The following is a 10438-nucleotide window of genomic DNA, read 5'->3' on the forward strand; positions in this document are numbered from 1 at the left end:
TATATTGTACTGTATGTTCTGTATGGGTGTATATGGTTCTGTATGGTTCTGTATGAGTGTAAATTGTTCTGTATGGGTGTATATTGTTCTGTATAGGTGTATATTGTTCTGTATAGGTGTATATTGTTCTGTATGGGTGTATATTGTTCTGTATGGTTCTGTATGAGTGCGTATTGTTCTGTATGGGTGTATATTGTTCTGTATGGGTGTATATTGTTCTGTATGGGTGTATATTGTACTGTATGTTCTGTATGGGTGTATATGGTTCTGTATGGTTCTGTATGAGTGTAAATTGTTCTGTATGGGTGTATATTGTTCTTTATAGGTGTATATTGTTCTGTATGGTTCTGTACAGGTGTATATTGTTCTGTATGGGTGTATATTGTTCTGTATGGGTGTATATTGTTCTGTATGGGTGTATATTGTTCTGTATAGGTGTATATTGTTCTGTATGGGTGTATATTGTTCTGTATGAGTGCGTATTGTTCTGTATGAGTGCGTATTGTTCTGTATGGGTGTATATTGTTCTGTATGGGTGTATATTGTTCTGTATGGGTGTGTATTGTTCTGTATGGGTGCGTATTGTCCTGTATGGGTGCGATTTGTTCTGTATGGGTGCGTATTGTCCTGTATGGGTGTATATTGTTCTGTATGGGTGTATATTGTTCTGTATGGGTGCGTATTGTCCTGTATGGGTGCGTATTGTTCTGTATGGGTGCGTATTGTTCTGTATGGGTGCGTTTTGTTCTGTATGGTTCTGTATGACCGTATATTGTTCTCTATGAGTGTGTATCATTCTGTGTGTGGGGGCACAGCAGTCTGAAATGTGTGTGTGTGTGTGGGGGGGGGGCAAAGCAGCCTGAAAAGGGGGGGACCGCAGCCTGAAGGGGGGGCACAGCAGCCTGACGGGGGGGCACAGCAGTCTGAAGTGTGTGTGTGTGGGGGGGGGGGGGGGGGGGGGGGGGGGGGGCACAGCAGCCTGAAAGGGGGGGGGGGGGGGGGGGGGAGAGGCAAAGCAGCCTGAAGGGGAGAACACAGCAGTCTGGGGGAAGGCTCACACAGCAGCCTTAGGAGGTACATATCAACTACAGGTGCAGAGGGGCAATGCAGCCTGTGGAAGAGGGTGCAGCTATAGGGGGTAAAGGGCAGCAGCTACAGGGGGTTGGGGGAACAGATGCTAGTGTGTGTGTGTTTGCCTCTGTCAGCCCAGCTCAGCAGACAGCCCTCTCCTCTCTGTCCCGACCTCCCTCCTATCTACAACCCGAAGTACCTGCATTTATAGCTGCTGAGCAGAGAGCAGGACACGAGGGGGATGGTCAGGGAGCAGGAGCCTGGAGGACGCTGTGTAGCTGGAGGTTAGCAGCAGCCAGCCCAGCCTCCTCCTCTCCACACTGTGTAATACAGGAAGTCCCGGGCCAGGAGGAACATGGGACGGTACACAGGGGGCGGGGCTTAACGGGGGCGGGGCTTAACGGGGGCGGGGAGCAGCTTCAGCTGCAACTGGCATCACAGAGCGGCCCTGCAGCACAGGCAGAGAGGAGAGCGCTGGGGCGGTAAGCAGCCTCAGCGCGGCCCTGTAATGTACTGGGGAAGGCCGGCCCGGGGGGCAGATGCCACCCTGCCCCCCGGCCCAGCCCGCCCCTGCCTATAAGAGCCCTAGTCCATACCAGCACCATATATACTCTGACCTTTCTGCATATTAACATTGAATAATAACAAATGGGGTATTGTATTGTACTGTAAGGCTTTGTATATTTACCATCTGATAGCCCTTGGTATTTGTGACATAATTGTAAATCACTTCATTTACCAGAAATGACTGCTTAACCCAGATAAACAGCTCTAAAGTCTTGGCCACCTGGTCTCTACCTTCTTCTCAATCTGCTGTCCACTACTTGTTATCTTTCTCTAGTAACAGCTACATCAGGACAGAGTATAGGAAGTGTGGGCGGGGCTTAGCAAGAGCTATGTGCAGGAGAGAGTCTGAGATGTAGGTGCAGAATGATTCAGATTGTCCCTGAAAGGTAAATCTAGGATTCCTTCTCATCTCTCCGCTGTTAGTTATGTAAATACCAGTGTAGTTACTGCTTTATGTCCACAGTGCTTCAGTGTCTCTCTCTCTCTCGGCAGCAGCTGTGAAATGCTTTGTGTAACCCCTTGCTTACTGTATTCCTGTGTTTCTTTTATTTCTGCTCATACAGTGCCTTGGAAAGCTAGTGTACCAGTAATCTGCTTCTTTCTGTACATGCCATTTATAATGATGTACTTTGTGTAAATCCTCTCAACAAAAGTACCAGTCATATAACCAGCACTATGTCATGGCACAGCATACTTTAGATAAGAGAGAGAAAATCTGTCTGGATTTCTTATCAGGGTTCTGTGGGGCATGGGTACCCTTCAGGATTTTTTCCTGGAAGGTGTCCGTGCTGGAAAATAGGCCCAGAAATAATAGGACATGTCTTATAATTGTCTGGAATTCTGGCACAGATGCCCCCATAGAACCCTATGGGGGCATCTGGAATTATGGACAGCTTTGGATGCACATCCAGAAAGTGCCTGGAATTCCAGATGCCTTGCTTGGCAGCCTGGGCCAACACCAGTACCTGGGCAAGTACCGCTGGGCGCTGACACTGGCCCTTTAAAGGGGTTATCCAGTGCTACAAAAACATGGCCACTTTCTTTCAGAGACAACACGACTCTTGTCTCCAGTTCAGGTGCGGTTTGCATTTAAGCTCCATTCACTTCAATGGAACGGAGCAGAAAACCCCCGCCTAAGCTGGAGACAAGAGCGGGGCTGTCTCTGGAAGAAAGTGGCCATGTTTTTGTAGCGCTGGATAACCCCTTTAACTGATCACCTTCCTATTGGCCATTGGCTCCCAACCCTGTGAATCACTCTTCTGGCCAGAAATGGAATTATGCCACAAGAGGTCTATTTATTCCCCCCAGCGTTGCGGTGCACAAGTGACATCATTTGTGCACTCGCAAAGCCTGAATACAGGAAGAAGCCAGAGGAGGTCATTGCTGCAGCAGGTGTGTATGTTTTTTTTTCTTTTTCTGCTTCCGATTTTACAATCAGGAAACACTGATGGTTTCCTGAAGGGCTCCCTGATCTGTTTTTTTCCTGACTCTAAAAACAACCATGGAGGTGTGAATGGGGCCTTCTACTGTGATTGGCCAGAGAATTAAAGGGAGGAAAGGTCGTGTGTAAGTTCTCCTGGCATACAGCCCAACTCTGGTCTCACCCCTGAAATGGAGAGAATGAGAAAGAGCTGTGCACCATGGAGGGGACTCTCAAAGGTTCAATAACTAAGGCCCAGGTTCATAGAAACTGCTGGGGCACTACACAGGAACCTGTTTTTTGGCTGTGTTTTCAGCTTTAAATAGTCATTCTTTCATGCATAAATATTATTTTTGCATAAAAAACTAACAGTGGTTGAAAAAAGGACCATGAACTTAATTTTACGGCTATAAAAGTTACAATTGTACAACTAATGTATTCCTGCAATAAATTCTTTTACTGCGACCACTGAGATGAAGATGATCAGATGACAGGCACTTCAGATGATGCACTGGCTATTTAATAAAAAAAAAAGGGGCACAGGGATGAGTAAGTATAGATTCTTTATTATGCTTCCCCCACCCCCTGCCCACCCTGGATTTTTTGATTTGGCCGGAGTTCCACTTTGGAGGTGACATGGAAAGCGTAGTTGAAAAACAAGGGGGACATATTTATTTGTGATTTGTAAAGCCACAGAGATGCCTGTGGGTAACTTTTAAAACTTTTTTTATTTATAGGAAAACTATTAGCAGGTTAGACGAAGGTTAGCTGATAGCTCCCTATAGTGCACTGCATGCTGAAGATGACGTTATGTCTCTTGACTTCATCCATGGCGCTGTTCCCGTGCATTTGTAATGTAGTGCTCCATTTGACCCACTAGGGGCAGATGGCTGCTCTGGGGTGGGGCAGTGCTTCAAATAGCCTTATGATATGGAGCACTATATCAAACAGCACTGGACAGCACCAAGGATGAAGGTAAGAGACATACCTTTCTCCTCATTGCCCCATGCACTATAGTTCCCCTTTAATAATAATTTTGTTCTAATTAATAAAAGTTGGACGTCCTCCAGAGCCCTCTGGGCTGAGGAAGTTCATTTTTGCTCACCTTGTACGAACACGTTGGCCATTTTACTACTGAATTAAATAGTACTCAATGAACTTAAAGTGACCCTGTACCCACAATCTGACCCCCCCAAACCACTTGTAAATTCGGATAGCTGCTTTAAATCCAAGATCTGTCCTGGGGTCCGTTCGGCAGGTGATGCAGTTATTGTCCTAAAAAACAACTTTTAAACTTTCAGCCCCGTGCCCAATGGGCGTGGCTTGGAATGTCTGTGCCCCAATTTTGCACCACCCCTCCATCCCTCCTCCCCACCCTCTTCATTATTAAAAATGCCTTTGGAACATTTTCTCCTGTCTGAACATTGCACAGGTGCCTTAACGATCCATCTCATGTGCCATGCTGACACAGCTGAGGAATAGCAGACAATCTGCCTAGGGCATTCCTAATGATGAAGAGGGTGGGGAGGAGGGACAGAGAGATTGTACCAGCCTAATGCATACACAGTCTAGACCACTCCCATAGGGCACGGAGCTGCCAGTTTAGTGTCAAAGTTTTTATTGAGGAAGATTTAATGCATACAATAAACATGATCAAGGCAAAATTGCCCCACGCAGGGGGGATAAAGTACATTGGATACCTCCTCCAGGTTTGGAAGAAGAAAACACAAGATCAAGGAAGAGGAAACATAAAACAAACAAACAAACAAACAAACGGATATACAGTATGCCTGCAGGGTTTAAACATGAAGGGTAATAGAGTCCCTTGGGGGGAAGGGAGTAGAGGGTTCAGCTCATGCATAGGTACGGAGGATTCCATCGCTAGGAAGCTAGACGGAGCATTGAAAGTAGGGATGGGGTGGTTGCGTAGTCTAGCCATGGTTGCCAGACTGCGGAGTATCGTTCGAGTGTGTCAGTACGGGTGGCTTAAATTTTTCCATAGAGCATGATTATATTCACCCTGTCAACAACTGCCTGGACTGACAGTGTGGGAGATCTCCATTTGGCCGCTATGTGGATTCTGGCAGCCATAAGGACGTGTTGGAGTAGTTTATGTTGTTTGAAATTAGTGGAGGGAAATTTGTCACCTAGTAAGAGTGCTGATGGCCTTTTAGGGAGGGCTTTGTGAAGCAGGGAGGAGAGAATTACCAATATAGAATCCCAAAAGCTAGAGACCACAGGGCAGGTCCACCAGGTATGCAGTGTATTGCCAGTATCTGAGCAGCCACGGAAACAGGTCGGTGGCACATGGGGATAGAATTTATGAAGGAGGCTGGGCACATAATGGACCCTATGTAGCACCTTAATCGAGGATTCCATAAGGGATACTTGTCGGCTTCCTTTAGTGATCTGTTCACAGCAATGATGCCATCGCTCTGGGGATAGTGTAAGAGCAAGGTCAGTTTCCCATTTGATCATGAAAGGTAATTTGGTCTGTGGGGGGGGGAGGGGAGTTGAATGTGGAATAAAGATCGGAGATTATCCCCTTCCCAGTTGGGTCAGAACGGCAAATGTGTTCAAATGATGAGAAGGAGGTGCTAGTGTTGCCTTGCCACGGGAGCGATTTGAGAAAATGGTAAATTTGGCGTAGTCTAAACAGTTCTGAGGGCGGAACGAGGTGGTCTTGGCGAAATCTGTCTAAAGGGACTAATATGGAGTGTTGCTTAAACTTCTTGAGGGTAGTCAGATGGTTTTCCGTCCACCACTGAAATTCTGAGGGGCAAAGGCCAGGGGGGAACATAGGATTGCGAAGTATTTCTAGCATAGGGGAGGGGTTTAATTGCAATTTGTACTGGAAGCGGAGGGTTCTCCAGAGAATCAGTGAATGCCGCGTTAATGGGGACTTGGCTTTTAGTTCTCGTGGGAGAAGACCGGTGGACCATAGTAAGCCATTCAAGGAGTAGGGTACCAACAAGGCTGATTCCAAGTGAACCCAGCGGGGTGCATTTTGTCGGGCGGAGATCACGGAAAGTTGGGCAATACGAGCAGCCTTATAGTACCTGTCAAAATGAGGAACTGAGAGGCCTCCCAGTCTTTTGTGACAGTGCATAATAGATTTAGCTATTCTGGCTTTAGCATTGTTCCCGGAGCTGCCAGTTTAAAAGTAGTTTTTTAGGACAATAACTGCATCGCCTGCTGAACGCCCCAAGGACAGATATTAGCTTAAAAGCAGCTATCCGAAGGTACAAGCGGTTTGAGGGGGGGGGGGGGGGGCAGATTGTGGGTACAGAGTCACTTTTATAGTAGGGAAAGAAAAAAAAATGGGGAGAGGATCCCAAATAGGGTATCTGACAACGGGTTTTAGAAACTAAACCTACCCTTTGTTGTTTTTTTTTTAAAAGACATTACTGATGGTTCCCGTATAGAGTACATTGGTCACTGTGGACTCCAGCAGCAACTGGCTGTACATTGGCCGTCTACAACACTTCTCATGGTTAGATCACACAAATATCAATCTGTATTCATATTAAACTAAAAGGACAGAGCAGAATCCTTTTCTATCTACTCCATATCCTAAACTATTTTCCAATCTTCTGCTTTGAAGTTTAATTGGGAAACCATGCCAACATTTAGACTATTGGGAGATGTGGACATATGCTTAACAATACATGCACAATCTGCTGCGGGGTCATATCTTCATTATAAGAGAAATTCACCTCCCCCCATGTATCAGAAGATGCCACCAGTCTGGAGATGAGGCCTCTGCTCTTTCTTAAATCAAAAGGGATGTGGTGACCTTCTAGATAGACACTTGGGGTCATTACACTCAGTGGAGTCAATGGTGGGCTGAGTTCAGGAACACATAACTAACATGTCTAATACAGTTTCAATGTGGATTCTTATTCTTGCATTGGCCAGACTTTTTACATATATATGGAGTATATATGTGTAAGTACCTATGTATGTAAGTGCCTATATATGCTTTCCTTATCTGAGTGCAACAACCAGTGCAACTGAGGTCACCAAAACCTTCTCTGTATACCAGATTTTAATATATATTCCAAAGTGTGACTATAGTATTTGTCCCTATCAATGGATATAATAATTATTGCTAAAATTTTAAGTATATGTCTAGTTCTGAATAAAAAAAATGATTATAGTGCAGGAATGTGCACTGTAATGATTTTTCTAAATTACTGTCACTTTGGCTTTAGCCCGTGCCAGGTATAGAAGACGTAGTGTCCTGCTCTGACTCCTACGCACTAGAGATGAGCGAACCTCAGGCATATGGCTGTATCTATTTGTTCCAGGCAGCCTTCTTCAGCCACAGGTCATCAAATGCAGAGTGTTCGGGTTGGGACAAACCTGAGCATGCTTGAGGTTTGTTCATTTCTACTATGCATGCATAGCCAGCATGAAACGCAGCACCACAGAATTTCCCATGATTTCACATCAAGACCCAGCCTAAGTGTCCATTCACACATACCGTATCACAGCGGATTCATGCTGCGAGTTTTTTCAAAGTGAAGTCCACTGCCATAAAGTCTATGGCGCTCCATTCTTGCAGGGGATTTTCATTCTGCTGTGAAAATATAGTGTCATATCATTGTAAAAGTTAACTATTTAGCTCTTGATATGTTAAAAACAATGAATACTTACCTGTCCTCACTCCCCCATCGCCCTCCTACTTGCTTCACCGGGTTCCCTGCTCAGTGACTGCCCAGTCAGCCAATCACTGGTTGCGGCAGGACAGCACAATGATTGGCTGAGCGAGCGAGTCATTGACAGGGAACCCGGTGAAGCAAGTGGGAGTGCAACAGGGGAGCGCAGACAGGTAATGTCTGTTTTTAATGTCTCAGGAACTAAACAGTTAACTTTTGCACAGCTATGGCACTATATATTTTCAAATTTCCTTAATGGAAAACCTTACCTGATCTAGTTTATTATATCATTGTATATATGAATATATATATATATATATATATATATATATATATATATATCCCCCCTTATTTTGGATTCCATTACATCTTATCCCATTGATGTTCACTAATCCAACACCATTGATTGTCCAACCTAGAACCTCTTAAATTGACTTAAAGGGGTACTCCAGCAAAGTCTACCAGTACTTACTAGCTGATGTATATCCTGCAGGAAGTGGTGTATTCTTTCCAGTCTGACACTGTGCTCTCTGCTGTCACCTCTGTCCATGCAGTAGCAAATCCTCATAGAAAACCTCTCCTGCTCTCCAGACTGGAAAGAATACATCACTCATTCAGGACATACAGCAGCTGATAAGTACTGGAAGATGAGATTTTGTAATAGAAGTAACTGGCACTTTCTGACACCAGTTGATTCAAAAGGTTGAGAATTGCGCTGGAGCTTTAGGGGCAGTGTTGGGCAATACAGATTCGCTTTAAAAATCTCCAGTACTTATCAGCTGATGTATGCTTTGCAGGAAGTGGTGGATTCCCTCTATTCTGACACAGTGCTCTCTGCTGCCACCTCTGTCCATGACAGGAACTGTCCAGAGCAGTAGCAAATCCCCATAGAAAACCTCTCCTGCTCTGGACAGTTCCTGACATGGACAGAGGTGGCAGCAGGGAGCACTGGTCAGACTGGAAAGAATACACCAATTCCTGCTGGACATACAGCAGCTGATAAGTACTCGGAAATTTGAGATTTTTAAATAGAAGTAAATTACAGCTTTGTATATTTTTTTGACACCAGTTGGTCTGAAAGAAAAGATTTTTTATTTGCTAAAGTACCCCTTTAAGTGTTCAATTTCCCTGCAGTGCCACCACTGGGGAAATGAAGCATTACACTGTGTCAATTCATATCAATACATGGTCTGTATAACACAGGAAAGGAGAAGAGACCCTCTGTAACATCTCTGCACTCTGGCCAAGAGATGAAGATCCTCAACAGAGGATCCCCCACTATTAACTCCGAACTCCCTAAGGGTACGGCCATATGTGGCACATTTACCGCCGATTCCCTGCACAGAAAGTCTGGAACGTTTGTAGGAGCAGCAAAGGGGATGAGATTTCTGAACCTCAAACACAAGTCGTGGAAAAAAAAACACACAAAATAAAACATTACATTCGACGAATGTCATATCCACAGCTGACATGACTTCAATGGGGGAATCAATATCTCCTAGCACACAGTAGTATATACTCATTACTCCTGCTATATACACTTGTATGCTATTCTTCCATGTGATCTTATGCTCCCATCTAATCCATTGTGTTCATGACATACTCCCTACTTCTATACAGTACAAGGTGTTCATCCCCAGCCTCTATACAGATACTCAGCACCGCTATGCAGCGCGGCCAGTCTAGTGGTTGGAGGATGTTCCCGGCTCTGCAGAACGCCCTTGGAAGACGAATGCATTTTCAGCAGAATAATTAAGTTAATTAACAAATTCGCATGCATATTCATCGCCTATTAATGTGTTCTCAGCTCAGCTTGACGAACGTTTTGGTTATAACCAGCTCATTAACATACTGAAATCTGCAGCTATCAAAAAAAATAAAAAATACTAGGGAGGGGGACAGGGAAGGTAGGAACATGCAGAGACGGTGGCGGGCGCACACGCATGGCACACATGTGTTCATCTGGGTATACAGTGCACCATGCTTCACATTGTTTGACTTTATTAGAGTCGAAATGTCTTCATTATCTGCTTCTCTCTGTGTCTTTCCATCTCTCGCTCTCTCTCTCCCTCCTTTCCTCTCTCTCTTTCTCTTTTCCATATTGCCCTCTTGGGGGAAACCTTGGAATCTCTGCCAACTTCCCTCTCTCCCTCCATACTGTCATATGTTCCACTATTGCCTCTTTCTCTTGTCGCTCTCTCTCTCTCCGTTAAGTTTGACTGTCTCTAGCTCTTTTCATTCGTGTCATAAACTCTCCCCCCTCTGTCTCTCTCACTCTCGCCGTCTCCTGAACCCTCTCTTTTTCTCATCTGCCAACTTGCATTCTCACGGAGATGCCATTTTCAGGGACTCTCTGAGGAGCGATCTTTAAGCAGTAAGGTGTAACAGGGGCAGCGCCAGGTTGGCACAGGCCTAAGTGCAAGGGGAGCAAAGAGAGAGGAGAGAGAGGTCCAGGCAGAAACACAGTCATGTTTAGCATCAATGAAAAGGGAGAGAGTGGAGAAAGAGGGAGGAGAGAGAGATAGGGAGAGACTTAGCAGCTGTCACCCTAATTCCTCTAACTCTCTGTTTGTGGTCATATTAGAACAACAGATTAGGTTCTGGCTCGGCTCTCATTTATTTCTGACACACGATAATATTCTGTATCTTCATCCACAGCAGTTTGTGCAGGCAGGTGAGCGGAGGGCAGATGTATTCCTGAGCAGAGAGGGCGAAGATG

Source organism: Dendropsophus ebraccatus, chromosome 14, assembly GCF_027789765.1.
Source record: "Dendropsophus ebraccatus isolate aDenEbr1 chromosome 14, aDenEbr1.pat, whole genome shotgun sequence".
Classification (NCBI taxonomy): Eukaryota; Metazoa; Chordata; class Amphibia; order Anura; family Hylidae; genus Dendropsophus; species Dendropsophus ebraccatus.